Below are 16368 nucleotides of genomic sequence, written 5' to 3'. Positions count from 1 at the left end.
AAAAGAGGAGCTGATACCAAGGGCTCAAGTAGAGAATGTTTTGGAAATGATGATGGCAACACATGTACAAATGTGCTTAATACAATTGATGCATGGAATATTATAAGAGCTGTAAGAACCCCCAATAAGATGATTTTTAAGTTATTTTAAGTATTATACAATTATAATATCTAATTATTTAAATATTATATTAAATATCATTTTTATCTGTTTTATGGACCTGCTTTTACATGTGCACCTAGTAAATATTGTCTACAGTTGATCTGTTGATACAGTACCTCAAAATGACACCGTAACTGCACGGTACTCACAGGCTATTCCAGATTACTAAACATCCAGGATCCAGGAGGTCATTAGAAACAGGAAGCTTACCACTAAATGTGATTCCTCCATGAGCGCCACATCCTTCTGAACAGAGCCTAAGCACACATTGGAACATGGGAAGTGGATGTTATTTCCTACTAAAAGAAATGTCATATGAGAGTCAGGTTCCCCCTGAAACAAAACTCTCCTGGTGGGGAAGACATACTTCTATCTGCGTTTTGCTTGGCCCCATAGATGAGCGATTGTAAGGGAACAGTTGCTCTGTCTCCTAGAAGACACTTTAGTGGAGAGAGAGTATTGTCTTATGCATGGCTCTACATGACATTTTCGATGAGGGACTCAAAAATCTTTGTCAAATCCCCCTGATCAGATGGACCTAGCAAGGTGAGTGGACATGCTACACTTATTTCCCCCAAGTACCTCAGCTGAGGGACCTTGGGGTGCCTCACCAGACATTTCTGTACTCCAAGTACCAAGTGACTGAGTCTAAGTGACTCACTGCACAAAGCAAGGTGTCATTTCCCAGCTTGACAACCGAAGGAGGGAGAGGTTCAGACACCTTGGCAACAAGTCCTGGCTTGTGCCACATTAATCTTGCTGAAGTTTAGACAAACCATTAGGTTTGTAGAGATGTTTGTGGCTGGGATTATGGTTCATTTCTCAAGTTCCCAAATACAGGCAAGAGCAGGAATGACAAAGACATGTACTGACTCCTCACATCCCTCTTTTAAAAGAGATGTATTGCTTCCTTGTATGGTTCTTTAATAATAGATCTAACTCATCACAAGTTTGCTTCAGAGAATATACTTTTGCTATGCACTTTCAGGCTGTTTATTATAATTCTTTCAGAAAATCTGTAGGAAAACAAAAACTAAAGTTATTCCATTTATTCAATTTTGGACACATTAGACCTGTTCCTGTAGGTTTCTGAGGCTGTAAATCTTCACAATAGCAGAAAATCTCATTTATTTCCCAAGGAGCTGCTGGTGAGTTCTGACTGCTGACCTTGTGGATAGAAGTCCAACACATAATCCTTATATCTCAGGGTTCCTTAAGAATGAAAAAGGATATGCAAAATTTAAAAACTTTCCCAAGAAGAGTAATCTAAGTGATATAATGTCTTATTAATGACTCTCCCAATGTATATTTTCTTCCCAAACTGTCACAGTATGTTACTCCCACTATATAAGTTTGCTGTTTTTTTAATCTACCCTTTAATCTTAAAAGTAATTAGTGAAATCAAAGTTACTTGAGAGTAAGGACCATGTTTACTTTATTAATTATTGCATTGCTAACATCTAGAATTATTCTTGTCTCAAAACAAATGCTAAATATTTGTTGAAGCAATGAATTATTCATTATATATGTACATATAGATAGAAGCAGACATGCTTAGATATATGCCAAATTGTGTCCAATTGTAGAATATTATTATATATTTTATGTCTTCCACTGGAAGCTAATTGCTAAAATTAATTATAAAAGATTATATGAAGTTACAAAGAAAATCATTTTAAGAACACATGAACATATTCCCTTGGCATTGGGTAATTCTCTCATCTGTCTATTCGTAATTCATCAATATCAACGTCAATTGATTTCCCTATAAATAGCCTTAAATTTTTTAAAGCAATCAATAGTTCAAATCATACACATCTTCAAAATATGTTTCAAAGTTATTTTATTATAACCTAATATATATTTCCATATAATTTCCAATAGAAATAATATTGCACACAATGGTTAGGCTTCTGAAATAGTCTGTGAAAGTTAAATTCTAGTGAGTGAGAGAATTACTGTATAATATTGTTGTTATCATCTAACTCATCATGACCATAGTGACCCATGGGACAGGGTAAAACTCTTCTATAGGTCTTCTGAGACTGTAAAACTTTACAGAAGCAAGTAGCTGTAACTTTTTCCTGCGGAAGGATTGGTTAGTTTGAACTGCCTACCTTGTGCTTAGCAACAACCCATAATCCACGGCAGTAGATTGGATTTAGTCTCTTTATAGAACCTAAACATCACTTGTAGATATTTTGACATAGGAAAATGTTGTCAAACTTGAACATAGCTTAAGAATGCTTCCATAACTTCTTACAATTGTGTTGAAAGTTCTATATCCCCTGTCACCAAACATGCTGAGCTTCCAGAGTGGGAATTCTCCTGGTACAAGCTCTTAACTCAACCTAATCTCATTAAGAAAGCAATTTTTGTGAATAACAAAGAGAGGAAGTGGATTTTATCAACATTATATAAGTAATGATTATGTGTATCTCTCAGAAGCTTTCCACTCTGTAAGATGGGGTACCCCTGCCCCCACAAATTAAAAAAACAAAACAAATCAAAATGGAATTGCACTGGGCAGAGCATAGCTTTTGTAGGGTGCATTTTTTCCTGCTGGGCGAGCATTGTGCAACTCTCTCTGAGTTAGTGCTCCCAGTGGCATTACCTGGGAAGGTTCTCTCTGGCCACAGTGCATTTCTCCATAAATTTTTCTTTTTTTTAATGGCTGATTTAAGAGAACACCGTGCAACTATGAAATTTTGTTTCCTGCTCTGGAAAAATGCTGCAGACTGTTGTGTTGTTGAACATAGCTTACAAAGGCAGCCCTCTGGGAAAAGCTCAAGTGCTTTTAAAAAAGTGAAATGTCATTTGATAACAAAAGCTGTTCTGGAAGTCCCTCATCTTCTTGAACAGATGAAAATGTTGACAAAATTCATGTATTTGGACTCGAAGACCAACGATGGACTATTGAAGAGTTGGGGAAGTTATCTGGACTATCTTGGAGCTTGGTCTACAGAATTTTAATCCTAGGAAGATTTGAGGATGAGAAGGATCCTTGCGAAATTTGTTCCTTGGATTCTGACTGACCAGGAAAAAGAGCTTTGAGGGTAAACATGCCATGATTTGAAAGGACAGATCTGAAGCGACCCAAACTTTTTTCCAATATCATTACTGGTGAGAAGACATGGTACTATTCTTATGACAGCAATCAAACCAGTGGAAGACGCCATTGTCACCTCACCCTCAAAAAGCTGGATAAGTGAAATCAAACATCAAGATGACACTCCTTTGTTTTTTTGATGTGAGGGGACAGTGCATTTGCAGTTTGTTCCAGCAGGCCAGACTCTTAATCAAGCTTTCTATTTAGAGGTTCTGAAAAGATGGCATAACAGTGTGTGACAAAAATGGCCTGATTTGTGGCACACAGTGGTCTGATTTTGCCTCCACAAGAATGTGCCTGCTCAATGCAGCCATCTCAGTTGTGCCAGTTTTTGGAAACATACAGCATTCCTCTCCTGCCCCACACACCTTACTCTCCTGACCTGACTCCGTGCGATATCATTTTGCTTGTGCAGATGAAGAGGGACATGAAAGGACAGCAATTTGACTATGTAGAAGAGGTGAAATAAAAAACAAGGGAGATGTTTTCAGCCATTCAAACAGATGAGTTTGAAAAACATTTCAAAAAATAGAATCCCAGATTTGGCAAATGAATTTAGTGTAATGGAGAGTACCTTGACTGTGCTAAGGTTGTTTTGTTAAAAAAAAAATTCAATGCATAGCTTTGAAAAAAAAATCCATTTTGGAGGATACCCCCTTGTTTGTGTGAATTATTATATAAGTAAACATATATGTACATATACCTAGAAATACACATGCCTAGAGCATTAGTCTGGGTACTTTAGAGAAACAAATACACAGAAACTCATGTATAAGAGAGAGTTTTATATAAAGGGTAAGTGCACATCAAGAAAACATCCCAACTCAGTGCTGCCCAAGCCCACAAGTCCAACATTAACCCATATGTCTGACACCAATCCACAAAGTCCTCCTCCATCTCACAAAACAAACACAATGCCAACTGGAGGAGGAAAGCTGAATCAGTCAGCATGTAAGCATCTCAGTGCTGGCGGGAGTCTCCACATGGCTGCTCCAGCACCCAGGGCTGCATCGGGATAGGTCCATGCAGCTTCTCTTCAAGAATATCTTGCAAGAAGTAAGCCTTGCCAGCTGAAGCAGGGAACTGGTTAAGGCAGCTGCGCCCTTGTTCAACCATCACAAAGCAAGAGACCCGAGAACCAGAGGAGGTGCTCACTGAGCCATTTCTCCCTCCACCCTTCAATTAACCCCACATGTGTTTATTGGCCAGGTTGGCACAATAAACAAACTACCTCACCTAGATATTTAAATATATGCCAAAATGTGTCCAATTGTTGATTATCATTACCTATTTTCTGTCTTGAACTGGAAACTAATTTTCTAAATTAATATGTATACATTTTTTATACATTGTAGTTATTCTGGTAAAAACACTTTCGACATGGGTGTTTTTGAGACATGAAGGGTGTCCAATACAGATGAGTTGGAGAAGTCAAGATGTAACTTGATGCAGAGTCAGAAAACCACTGAAACTGACCATTATGTATTTATTGTAACTTCAATAAAATACTCTGTAAGTGACATTGATTCCAGGTAACCACTTTGTCAATGTATGGATGTGCCACCCTCAGAAGTCCTTTGCTTCCACTAAGAAAGATCTTAGTAATTCTAAAGGAGCCCTAGTGGCACGGCAGTTACTAGTTGGGCTGCTAACACCAAGACGTGAGGTTCCAACAACCGGCCAGTTCCTACCAGAGAATGACAGGGATTCTTACTCCCCAAGAGAGTGCCAGTCTGGAAGCTGACAGGGGAAGTTCCACCCTGCCCTATCAAATCACTGTGAGTCAAAATTGACTCGATGGTCGTGAATTTAGTGGGGGGGGGGGGGTTGTTTTGTTTTTATTAAGGCTGAGGGGTTATGTGGCAAAGATTAGGTTGTAGATTGCTAATGTGTCTTCCTTTCCACATGAAAAATCCTCAAAAATTTCTACTGTGTAAGGAGCTTTGTTTCAACTCACCATCTTGCTAAGCATTGTTGTATGATTAAAAACTTACTGGGTTTTCTTTCCCCACTGTGGTTTGTGAACTTTCACTAATTTCCCCACCCCCTGGAGAAATATACAGAATCTAAATGGGTCTTTTAACAAAATTAAGTGTTCAACATCTAAGAGGTACAACTTTTTGGATGGATTTGAATGAAAAGCATTTTATTTTAGAATCGTGATGATTTTTACACTTACACGAGAGGCTGTATTACTAAGAAAGCATATTTTTGTATTACTTTTTAGCAGTTGCTAATATAAATATATTATTTTCATTACATCCTAACCAGAAATCAAGCATTAGCAGTGGTACTGTGTTGGTTCCATCAACATAAAAGACATCCTTTTATTTTAAAGGCTATGTGTTTGGGTAGACACATAAATAGATCATTGTAATATAATGTGATAAATACAGTGCACCCTGGGAGAACCTAACTCAATTTGAATATGTCAAGCTTCTAGAGAATAGACTGAGCTGATTAGATTATGGCCTATTACATATAGCTGTGTACTATTTGTTTACATGTTTTTGGATCCATTGTTTTTCTTATCCAGATAGCACGATGGGAAAAACTTTATTTCTCCAGTCCACTGAACTCATTTCCTATGAATTACAATACTTTCCGCTAAGACAAGGACAAAGAACTAGAATTTTCAGTGTGTAAAGCAAGCAGTACATCCCATTACCTCTTTTAGGTGAAGGTCAGACACATGCATTCTCCATAAATGAGTCAAGTAACCTCTGCAAAGGCTTTAATCATTGGGTCTTTGCTTATTAAATAGTCTCCATAGTGCTCTGATAATTGGAAGAGAGTTACAGCCTTAATGAGAATTTGTCCAGGCTGGTACATGGTAACTGAAAGAAAACTTAGCACCTTAAAACGATGTGTTTAGTACAGTGGAAAGTAATTTAGGACTCAATTTATTAAAAAAGCACTGTAGTTTCTCAATATTATTTATGCAGATAGAGTATAAATTGGAATTCCCCACAGATACTAGTAAATCATATAAGGCAGTTTTCATCAGCCTTTGCTTTTTTAAATTAAACATTTTTATTCTCTTCCATTTATAGCATGCATAACTAAAAAGTATTTTGAATAATATTTTCATGTGTCTGATCAAAGTATGAAATAGAACGTTTTATCCTGATCCAAGAGTAAGTGCTAAAAAAGAAAACTTAAAATGGGGTTATTTAAATGGCATTGCCTAGGAAAGAATGCTATACTGTTTCTAATTCACTCTATGAACTATAAAAGTTGATTTGACTTTCTAATCCATTTTAAAAATAGTAGAAATCATCAGCTCTATAAAACTCTAAAGAATTTAGAACGTATTACTGAAAAATCTTCAAATTACAACAATTATTTGTGTGTCTGGAAGATATTGATTATTTGTAAACCCTGTAATAGTTTAAGATAGCTTACTTTCAAATAACAGAAACATCACTATATTGAACATATTATTTTTAAACTCAAGTAAGACAAGGAATTACCAACATTTTCTCCCATTTCTGTAGCATCTTGAAATTGTTGGGGGTGGTATTTTTAAAACATATTATTCAGATAAAGAGAGAGTAAAAATTGTAAGTACAAATTGGCATCTACAATGTGAACACCAGCCCCTGGGCCTGTAAGACTGTGCTGCTAACTTAAGAAATCAGGAAACAAATATATGTAAATGCCTTTGTTCTTGTCTATATTTTCGGAAAATCTTCCTATGTGGAGAAAATTTTTCCTGATTACAACTCAGAACACAGAACAATGACAAAATAAGTTACGGAAGTTAGCAAAAATGAAGACCACTACTAAGTCTGACTTGAAATAACTTCTTTATATTTGCTAAATTTGTACGTTATTCCTAGGTGCTGTTGAAACAATTTCAACACATCAACCCTATGTAAAATAGAACTAAACACCTTCCCATTCTGCACCATCCTCAACTCTCGATATATTTGAGAATGATTAAATAATATTTTCTGATATTTTGAATTTTAATTTACAGGTGTAACATTAAAGGCATTATTCATTTTACCCTTAGCTATGTTTCCAGAAATATACACATAAGTAAAAGCTGTGTACAATGTGGTGCATATTATCATACATGATATAATTGACCTGGTCAAAGAGCCCATCACTTATATAACATACAAGCAATTGATATGATGTGTCTTCTGTTTATAAATAGTTTTCAATGGATTAAAATAAATAACTAGCAAATAATTTATACCCACTATCGTCAAGTTGATGCCCACTCATAGGAACTCTATAGGACACTATAAACTTGCACCTGAGGATTTCCAAGAATATGGATAGAAAGCTTCATCTTTCTCCTGCGGCATGGCTGATGGTTTCCAACTGCTGACATACAGTTCACAGTCCAATGCTTAAACCACTATGCCACCATGAATCCTCTAAATAATTAAAAGTTATTCTTTGGTAGGTTTATAGCTAAAAGTTGTCTACTTCACCTTTCAAAAGATTAGACAGCATACACACAAACGCCTCTATTGAATTCACCTTTTTTATAGTGACGCTATGGCAGTGAGTTTTTGTAGGGGAGAAATTAATTTCTATTATAATTAAAGACCTGAATATGTGAGAAATGAAGTACTTTGAAAAATATTTGAGAACATATTCAAGGTAATACTACATGGTCACACATGTATACATATTAAAGAATTGAATAAGACATACATTTGCATTTCTTTTTGGCTGTTACTATTGTGAGCCCAGGTGACATAGTCCACCCATTGAACTGCTAACCAGGAGGTTAACTGTTCAAAACCACCAGTTGCTCCATGGAGAATGATGAAGCTTTCTACTCCCATAAAATGTTACAGTCTTGGAAAGGCACGGGGTAGTTCTATTCTGTCCTGTAGGGTTGCTGTGAGTCAGAATGACTCAGAGAAAGTGAGTGAGTTTCTTTTGTGGTTATTCATCTATATTTTTAATGGAAGAAAATACTAAATTTCTATCTGTTGTCGATAGAAATAAAGATATATATATTTTAAGGTATTCAACTATACATCCATTTTACACAACATTGACAAGAGTGAAGGCCTGAGGTGTAACATCAATATAACATCAAGATAAAAGGAGGAAAGTGTGAAGTTGTCAAGGATTTCATCTTAATTGAATCTGCAATAAGTGTCCATAGAAACAGCAGTCAGATCAAATGATGCTTTTATATTGGTTAAAACTGCTACACAAGACCTCTTTAAAGTGTTGAAATCAAGGTTGTTCCTCTTAGGAGTAAGGTCCACCTGACACCAGCCATGGCATTTTCAATTGCCTCATATGCCTGAGAATATTGGATATTACATAAGGAAAATCTGAGAAGAATGAATGCATTTGAATTCTGGTGCTAGGCATGGACATTGAAAGTACCATGGATTACCAAAAGAGCAAACCAATCTGTCTTGGAAGAAGTACAACCAGAATCCTCCTTAGAGGCAAGACTGTCTAGACTTTGTCTCACTTTGAACATGTCATCAGGAAAGACCAGTCCTTGGAGAAGGGCATCATGACTGGTAAAGTAACAGAGCAGCAGAAACGAGGAAGGTCCTTGACAGGACAGATGGACACAGCGGCTGCCACAATGGGCTCAGACAGAACGGCTGTGAGGATGGGTCAGAACAGGGCAGTGTTTTGTTCAGTTGTAGAGGGCCGTTGTGAACCAACTTGACAACCCCTAACAACATCAGATTAAAACAAAAATACAGAGTTTAAAAGGCTGTTTCAGAAGGATACTGTTACGGAGTCGTGCCCAACAAGAACCACTGACCACAAATCTGTGAAAGCTAAGAGTAAGTTTATTAGAGAAAAGACAAAGGTTAGAGAAGAGCAAATTTAACAGGTGAAAGAGAAAGACAGAAACAGACAAGTTCGAACTCGGACTACAGCCTGACCACGCAGGATCAAGACTGCAGTGCCAGGCAAAACTTTCTCCTTCTCTTTATACACTTCAAACCAGCAAAGCGAGGGCGGTAGAGCATGGGGTGGTGAAGGACGTTTGCACAAGATACCAAGATGCGGGCAGTCTGCAAGGTCACAGTTGTTTACTTTTACAACTTATTTCTCGTCTGCTAGAGATAACATAGTTTTACTTTTACGGCTTATTTTTCTAAAAACATTCTCTTCTTAGAGCCGGGTCCGGCCTATAATCTTTTTCGGCCACAGATGTTCCTCTGGTGACAGTTTAAGCACTTATGTGCACAATTATCCTGCCCAGTCATTCTGACCTGCAAAACTCAGTGGAAAGAGAACTAAAATGGCTGTAAGGGAAAATGGAGTTAGATAGGGATAAAAGAAATTTAAGTCTAACAACATATACTGTAACAGATACTATTAAATGAGTATTAACTAAGTAAAATATCTGGCACAGTTTGTACCATCACATCAGCAATCATCTACCCACCAAGTATAATCTGGTATTTCTCCTTTAGAAAAGGCATTTCTTATAAGTATTTAAAAACATATTATAGAGAAATGAGTCTTTGACCTAACTGTAATTTTATTTGCACTGACATACTCAAGGAAGAACTTTCATTGTCCCTAATTCATATTTTCATTAATACTCTTTAACATGTTTTATGTGACAAGGAAAGTATTGCTAATATATTACATTGATAAAAATACAATAAAAAATTAGTGATTTGGTACAATTCAGTATCACCTACCAATTTTCTGTATATGTAGACATTTAGGGTGTAACATAAAAGCAACATGAGTATTTATCCCTAAAAGCTACATTCTTTATCATTTATTTAGATCTTTTTACTTAGAGAAGAACTCCCATATTCTAAATTCAAAACAAATAAGGTTAAAAGAAAGCATTAGCTCTATAAAATTAATAGCTAAAACTTCAATAACCTACTTATTTTCTAATGTGTACTTACATCTCTTCAAACTATAATTGCTGCTGTATATTCCAACCAACCCAGTACAAGATTAAACAAAATTATTAACAAATAGAATAATAATTCTTCCTTCTAGCTTTTATATTTTCTTTTCTTGCATCCCCCTTTTGTATTTTATTTCTTCTCTTTGTATCGTCTTTCCTCACTTTCTTAACCTCTTCCTTCCCTTAACTTTTAAAAATAAAGAAACTGAGGTAAGGTATAGAAAAAGAGGATCAGCAGTGATCTTAATAAACTACTCTCTAAAAATATGAGGCATTGGTGATTCGGTGGTGGTTGAATTGTGGCTCTCTATCCAGGAGTACCGGGCTCACCTCCCAGCCAGCACCACTCGTGCACACCCAGCACCACAGCTACCTGTCCGTGGTGGCCTGGAGTTAAACACACGATGATGCCCAAAAGGTTTCAAGGGCACTTCCAGACTCAGACAGACTAGGAAAAGAAGGCCCTGCAGAATATTTTCGAGAGTCAGCAAGAAAAACACATGGATCACAATGGCCTGATCCCACAACAAATAACGGGGATGGTGCAGGACCAAGCACTCTCATTAGGACCATGGCCTAATTGACAACAGCTAACAACAACATGTGAAAATGAGGCCAAAGTAAATAAGCAGAGAAATCTATAAAACAGAAACATTTAGAGTAATTACAAACGTTTGTTTCTTGAATTCCCAGAAATTCACACAGCGTAAAACATAAAATATCACATAACATTCATTTTGAGGTGGCATAAGTGCTAACAGTTACATAGTTAAGACAGATTGTTCGCCTAAATTCTTAATGAAATGTATCATATATGCTCTTTAAAGTAATAATTCGTAGAAAAAATCAGGAATGTTCACATAAAAATGCAAGACATATGACCATTACTGAAAAATAAATAAATAAAGCCCAAGCAGAAGATCATGTCAAAGGACAAATGAGTAAAGGGAATACCACCAGAAGCTATAATCAGGTCCAAGAAGGTAACCCCTTTATGATCAAACTTACATAAAACTTGGAATGCCAGATAACTGAATGGGGAGTCTGTCTGTCAAACAACTTTTCCTACGTGTCAGTCATTTTTAGTTGGAGATTCAAGGGTCTGTTAGAGATGTAAGACCATTGGGAACATTCATTATCAAAGGTTTTTGTTCTTACTATTACAGTTTTCACAAAAGAAATTGGGTTATGATAACTGTTCTATTGCTTTCTTTCACCCATTTTAAGGGCTGAGGACAGAACATCTAAAAATAACTTTAAGTATCTGTTCATTAAAGCTATCATAGCTCTAGGGAAGTGGTAGATGTCTTCTTACTAATGTGGTAATGAATAAGCAATAGTAATTTAAATATGCCTGGTCTAGTAGAAGTGTTTACCGAATTCCTGAATGCCTGACTCTCTTCATGAAGCCTTTGCCATTTTCCCCCTAAAATCCCTATCCTCCGATAATCCCCTCCTTATGAAAATATCTGCCCACCCTTCTGCCCTGCCAAATCAATCTCCTTCTTGCCCCCAATCTGAAAAGAAGGTCCATCCTTCTTCAAAAGCCTTTCAGGCTAATCCCACCTGGCTCTGTTCATTACTTAAACCTTTTGGGGTGTGAAATGAGCTACCGTGACTGGTTGCAGCATTACAGCATGCGTTTTTCTCCTCCTCCTTCTTCTTTTAATATACTTTAATGCGTGCAAAAGCTTGAAACATCCTTACCTAAGCTCTTGCTTCAGGAAAGAATTCTTATCACAGCAAATGCAGTCCGCGGAACCCGAGAAAAGAGAAGAAAGCTAAGCAGAGTGTGAAAAAGAGAGGCAGGCGATTTACTACCACGCAAGTACCCTTGGGATATCTTCCTTTCTCTCCCCACAATTCATCTAGAAGTATCTTTCTATACTCTATATACAACCTCAAAAAGTAATAATGCTCACATCTATAAACATGGAGAAATGCTTCCCTGAAACCAGAGGAATCCTTTGAGGGCACACACCCCATAAAATGGCAATAGGTATTTAGAAATAGGTCTTCTGCAAGCCTTAGTGTGTCAACAAGGTGTGTACGGTGTTTCTCTGAGATACCACATTTCTACACAGATATGGAAATGTGTAATGGAGTTAACTGCATCTGCAGATCTGGAATATGTTCAGTATTTTAAAAGTAAAAACTAATTGTAATCTTTACACACAAACTCCGTGGACATTAACCACTGGTTTTCTTTAAGGAAAAGAAACTTGGATATAGAAGTTTTGATTGAATGCTTTAGTTGCAGAACTTATATATAACATATCCCTCCTTAACAAGTCAGCCTTTCAGTCATTCAGAGATTTTGTCTTTCAAAACTAAATAGTGAAAAAATAGAATTTCTAACTTTTCGTTTTTGCATCGAACATTTCTAAAATGTTTAATGCATTGCTCCCTCATTTCTAAAAATAAGCAATGGTTTGTTGTAAACTTTCTCCTGCTTTAAAGTCTGTTTATATGTGAATACCAATTGTAATAAACTGTGTTCAGCCGATAAAAAAGGATGAGTTTGAGTTGACAGGATTTGAAATGCAGATAGCCCATCTCAAATGAAATTCCACACTCTTACTTCCAGCGCTTGGAAATGTTTACAAACTGCTGGTCTCGTTTTGCTACCTCTAGGTTTCTGATATGAGTGTTTACTGCAGAAATTTAAATATTTAAGAACTTCACAGTGTATTTCCAAGATAGTATTTTGCCTAGTTGTTTGAAATAATACAAAACAACATAAGAACAGAGTTAACTGCATTCTGTTTTATCTGTGTTTTTATAATAGTCTGTTTTTTCATGCTAATGTTGAAACTGAAAGTGTAGAAAAGACAATCTCAGAAAACAAGATACATTGTTTCTCTTTTCTTAATGTTGCAATGGTTAGTGGCCTGGAGTTGGTTCAAAGCACAGAGACCCGATGTACAAAAGAATGAAACACCACCCAGCCTGAGCCATCCTCACTAGCGTCCTTATGTTTGAACTCCTTGTTGCAGCCGCTGTGTCAATCCATCTCCTCAACTGTCCTCTTTTTCACTGCCCATTACTTTCTCAAGCATGATTTTCTTCTCTGGGGGCTCGTCTCTCCTGACAACATGTCCAGTGTACATGAAAAGCAGGCTGGACAGTACTAGCTCCTAGGAGGATCGTGGTTGTCTTCTTCCAAGACGGGTTTGTTTGTTCTTTTGGCGATCCATGGTATTTTCAATATTATTTTTAGCACTATAACACATATGCATCTATTCTCTGATTTTCCTTATTCTAGATCCAATTTTCCCATGCATATGAGGCCATTGAAAATGCCATGACTTGGGTTAGGCACATCTTAATCTTCAAAGTAACATTCTTGGTTGACTTTAAAGAGGTCGTGTGCCCCACATTTACCCAATGCAATGTGTCTTTTGATCGCTTGACTGCTTCTTCCATGAGCAGTGACTGTGGATCCAAACATGATGAAATCCCTGACAACTTCAATCTTTTCTCCATTTATTATCATGTGACCACTTGGTCCTATTGTGAGGATTTGGGCTTACTTTACATTGAATTGTGATTCATACTGAAGAATGTGATCCTTGATCTTCATCCACAAGAGCTTCAAGTCCTCCTTACTTTCATTAAGCTAGGTTATGTCCTCTGCAAATCGATCATTGCTAATAAGATGTCTTCCAACCCTGATACCACATTCTTCTTCATGTATTCCGGTTGCCCTGATGCTTAAACAAGTGTGGTGAGAGGATACAACCCTGATGCAACCCCTTCTTAAAACATAAATTATTACTATTTAATGGAACAGTGAAAATATTGCTGTTGAGCAGCGTTGAGATTTCAGGGTAGAACAAGCAGCGTTTCTTTAATAACTTTGTACTTAATGTTTTTATCTCCAGTCTTCCTTTCTTCTAGAATAAGAAAATGTGTTTTAAAACCAGCAGTCAAAGGCATCATAGTTTGGTGCCATTGAAAGGTACACAATATAAAACTATTTATAAATAATTTAATATTATTCAACTTATGCGCTATCTATATTTCATTTGAATTTTCATAGAAATCAATGCACAATGGGGTGTGTCTTAGGAGAGATTCTCAAGTGCAAGAAAAGAAGGACTGCAAGAGAAATTTAAAATTTCAAACACTCTCAAATTCTCACCTCTGAAATATATTTTTAATAAATTACCTTTGAAGATATTTCTTTACTTAGTAAGGAGTGCCTTAACACAATTTGCTTATCAGGTAACTATAACTCATTTTGAAATGAATAAAATAAAGTAAAACAAATCACATTTGGCTATCACTGTTGATCCCAAAGTGGTTCTAACCAAAGTAACATAATTAGTTCCACATTTAGTTGCTAAGCCCATGGTCAGCAGTTCAAACCCAAAAAATGCTCTTTGGGAGAAAAATGAGGTAATCCATTCCCATAAATATTTACAACCTCATAAACCCCAACAAGCAGTACTACCTTGCCCTATAGAATCCCTTTATGTCAGGCTTGACTAGCTGGCTAGGTTTTGTTTTTTAATTTGGTTGTTCCTAATCTACAACATGCAACTGTAACATGGAGGACTTGTTGAAACATAGGTCCCCATACCTAGAGTTTCTACATTTGTTGAACTATGGTAAAAATGATAAATTTGCATTTTCTGTACATCTCTTGGTGAAACTGAGGCTGCTGGCTCAGAGGTAACAATTTGAGAATCTATGGGCCATTGGAAAAGCTCATAGACTAAGGAACCCAGAAAAATGTCTAACACATAACCGACACTCAGCAGAAAAAAGATTGCTAGGAACTTCAACGGGCAAATAGAGATTAACTAACTATGACCTTGGCCCTAGATGTGCACCAATGAAACAATTCCAATGCTGTTTCTGGAGCTTGCAGACAATGTAAACACAATTCAAACTAGACAGGTAGTGCTTGATATTTATAAAAGGAAAGTGTGGTATAATGAATCCTTCTAGAAGCCATATCAATGTTAAAATGTAAGTCTCTAAAAGATTTACTTTGTTCATCATTCTGTCTTTATGTGTCTCCTCTAGTATAATGATTGTGATTTTAAAAAGCCCTCCTCCACTTTAGTGGTTTTGGCCTTCTACAAGTTAGAATTTGCATCTTCCCTCACATTTGAAATGGTTATGCCTGTTTGGTTTGTTTTCTGAATTTCTGTAAATATATTTTACATAAATATTTAAGTAAGATCATTCACATGTAGTGAATAGCTTAAGCTCTAACCACAGCAACAATACTCATCTTTCCTTTAGTAATTAAATATCGGGCTTTATTAAAGGAATGGGCCTCACTTTGGGAACCTGAGATGCCTTTTCTGTTTCTAACACATAATTATAAAATACTAAATTCTGTACATGATGTACAGGCTTCATGACTCTCTGTTTAGTGGAGGAGACGTAGTAGATTTCCATCCAGGTTATTCAGGGGTTGTCTCTCTTGACAGAGAGAAGAAATACATTCACCTAGTGTTTATCCTCTTGCTATTCATCACAACACTTAGGAGCATTCCTGGGGAATTTTCTATACACAGAAGTCAGAAGTGGCCAAGGTCTATGGAGAATATTAGTCCTTCTTTTGGAGAGGCAGGCAGCAGCTTCATCATGGTCACATGCATTACAAAAGGTAGAAACCTATCCTTTTTACTATTAATTTGTGATCAGAATTTTTCCAGACTGAAGGCATATATTTATACCTAGGAAAATTAAAGTCTGGAATAATTAAAGGTAAAATATAACATTAGGAATTATGAAGCTGAAAGTCTCTGGCAGAGCTTTGGAAGGAGTGTCAGGATAATTAAGCATTTTCAATGGAGATTCATAGATGAAAGTAGATTTATGAAATAAATATGTTTTCAGAGAAAGGGAAGTCCCTGGCTTAAGTGTCTTTTTCACAGAGGCACCTTGTTTCCCGCCCAGTTCTGGCTCACTCTCTGACACGTGCAGGCCCAGGATACACAGCCTTGGAGAGCACTCTCCTGGTTTCTGGGCTTAAATCAGGGCTTGTGCTGCTTTGAATTCAACAAAATATCAAGAACCAAGCAGTATTTGGGGAAAAATTAAATATCTCTTTTGCTACATTGTTTACAGGCAATGTACGTTTTTCAAAGGACTTAAAAATGATGGGGCTGCAACTCTCTGAAATGTAGTCATTAATATTAACCATTATGGAAACTACTGGAAACCACCTAAATGTTCGATGCAATACCAGATT

At 36.6% G+C, this 16368-nt stretch overlaps 1 protein-coding gene across 1 annotated transcript in view; it reads left to right on the top strand.

Moving 5' to 3' along the window:
- Positions 1-16368, top strand: part of TMPRSS15 (transmembrane serine protease 15) — a 179006-nt gene that overhangs the window by 116519 nt on the left and 46119 nt on the right. The gene's annotated exons all lie outside the window — the stretch shown is intronic.

This window comes from Echinops telfairi, unplaced genomic scaffold (assembly GCF_000313985.2).
Source record: "Echinops telfairi isolate 266 unplaced genomic scaffold, ASM31398v2 ScPeMD7_7469;HRSCAF=8507_0, whole genome shotgun sequence".
NCBI classification, from domain to species: domain Eukaryota; kingdom Metazoa; phylum Chordata; class Mammalia; order Afrosoricida; family Tenrecidae; genus Echinops; species Echinops telfairi.
Note: the sequence above shows the minus strand (reverse complement) of the source record. Positions and strands in the feature narration are given on the sequence as shown.